We start from the raw sequence: 2,705 nt of genomic DNA on the forward strand, positions 1-2,705 counted from the left end.
CACAAGCTGAGAATTAGTGGAGGACAAACACACTCCACTCAGCCCTATCTTGCCCTCCATGCCAGTGGGGGCACAGATGGTGCCGACTTTATGCCAGCTGGGCTCCCCTATATAGGTGAAATTCTTTGTTTCAGCTGGCCAGTTAGGGCCAAGTTCCAACCACTCTGTGCCACTTGAACAGTGCCAAGTGGCTGGAACAATAAAAGAGAATCTGTCCCTTTGAATGTAGATCAATGGCAGGCTCAGGCCCTGAGAAATTTTATCTCAAACCATGATGGGGAGCCTAGGGTGTGCTACCGAGACAGAAAGTAAATGTGGTTTAAAGTTTTAGAGATTGCTGTCAATTAGTTGCAGAAGTCCCACTGAAGGTCATGTGCCTGGCTTGAGAGCAGCACATAGCCCTAAAAATATCTTCTTAGAGAGCAAGACACCTTTTGTGGCAAGATCTGTGAATTTCAATAGAAGGGTTACGTAATAGAGTTGGAAAGAGAATAAGGTTCTATAGAGGAGGAAGAAATCAACTAGACAGTAGATAAGGTCATGATGATGCTAAAAAAAAGGGAGAGCCTTTTAATAAACTATTGTCAAGAGTGAAACAAAACATTCTGTTTCATCTGCTCTGTGTGAAGCCCATTATTATCCAGCATATCAGCACTGAAAAGAAAAAATATAAACACTGGTGTTATTCTTGAAACAGAAATGGAGGCATATCTCAAGGAAAACATGCTCTGCTCTTCTCTTCAGGAGTGGGGACGGTCTGAGAGATTTTCTGGTCCAAGCTGGTTATGATTCTAAAACTACTTGGAGGAACATAAGAACGGTCAGACTGACCACATTATATGAGCACTGATGGGACTCTCTATCTGCAGATTTCATTCCTTTTAGCTCACCCCTCTTCTCAGCACTCCTCCCATTTCCCAGGATGCTTAGAGATGCTCGGCTTGGTATGGATTCATGGCCGAGGCGGGGGAGGGGCCAGGAGCAATAGGAGGGCCAGGGCAGGGCTTAGGGAAGGGAGGAGGAGACACATCGTTTTGCCACTGTTCTTATGGCGAATGTGCTTTGAAGCTTAGGGCTTTAAAGGGCAGTTCCAGGGGCTGTTACCCACAGAAAGGAGAATCCCGTCAACATGACTGCAGTGAAGGTGGGATACAAGGGCAGGGAGATCAAAGAGAGAGGCAGGGAGGAAGGAGGCAGTGTGGAGACCCAGGATCTCTGTGCAAATAACGCTCTGCCTCTGCTTGATCACTGTAGCTTGGGGTGAACTCCCTGCGTTTTCCACGGCAAGGAGGGATTGCAAACCCTATTCTTCTCCCCTGATTGGGAAAACGAATCTCAGGAAATACTGCAAAGGGGGACCAGGCTGAATATATTCCCTACCTAGCCTTTCTCATGGGCAATCACAACTTTGTTGTGACAGGAAAGTGCTTAACTTCCTAGCATGAATAAGGGGGATTTTTTTTCTCAGTCCTCCAGCATCTGATTAGAGAAAAGGGTGTGTTATATGTAAAACATGCTATGTGGGAAGATAGAAACATAGGCAATATACTGTATGTCCCTGTGGCATGGCAGATAAATGAGATGCTCCATGGTGCTTAAACTAGTATAAATAAACATAACAGGAAAGGATTTGCTGTGGTGTAATGGACCATTTGTCCATCAAAGCTAGAAAGGACTATTGATAGTGGCCACTCATTCCATAAATAGGAATATCAGGCCTCCTTACTTAGGGCCAATCTGGAAATCATTGCTCAGACAGCCTGACATTGGCTTCAATGGAAGATTTGTCTGTGTAAAGTTTATAGCTTCAATCCCTTATATTGCAAAGTATAGATATTGTAAGCATGGAGGGGACTGAGCCTTTCAGAGAGAGAGGCATTATGGACTTTATCATTTACATACCATTTCATCCTAGCATCAGAAGTAGAATCTGGGCCTCAGTGCTTTATTTCTAATGAAAAAGGCTGATACAGAAGATTGATTTTTGCCTTTAATCTCACCTTTGACTTTGCAAGCATTATACTTTCTTTGAGCCACTGTGTTTCAGTTTCTAATGGGATTACCCTCAAAATACAGAGTTTAGAAATAATTAAAGAATTCTGATGATGAAATGATGACGCTGGACACAGTGTCCACTCTACACTGGCATAATAATTAACGGCATATGAATTAGATATGGTTTATGCATTCTGAGGCCCTAGGGGAAGCTTTGTTGATGCTGAAAAATCCCAAATGCTAGACACGATGGCCAAAGATAGCTTGAACCTGTCTTTATTTGAACAAATAATCTTGCCTAACAAGATTCTAGTGTTTAATCTACGAATTGTAGCACAGCATCATTGCTGACCTAACCCAGATGAGTATGAAAATATATCACTGGAATTCGTGCTTCACTGGGAGAATGTTGGACAAACAACTGGAGAAAAAGTAGTTGGTCTAATGACGTGATCCCTAGGCAGACTGTCCTGAAGAGAGGGTACATGTGACAATGGGTCTTTCTGATATTAGTGCAGTTGCAAATAGTCCTAATGGAGGCATCTTATCTCCCTGTTATGAAGGGTTATTATTGGGTCATTGTCATGGGGTGTACAGACTCCATGCAGTCTCTGCTGCTAAATGGTTAACAGGGAAACTGATTGCTGCCTCCTGCTGGGGCTGACTGGAAGCCTCACAATTGCTGCAGAGATAAAAGGGCTGCAGAGCAG

The sequence above is a fragment of the Malaclemys terrapin genome, chromosome 2 (genome assembly GCF_027887155.1).
Source record: "Malaclemys terrapin pileata isolate rMalTer1 chromosome 2, rMalTer1.hap1, whole genome shotgun sequence".
NCBI lineage: Eukaryota > Metazoa > Chordata > Testudines > Emydidae > Malaclemys > Malaclemys terrapin.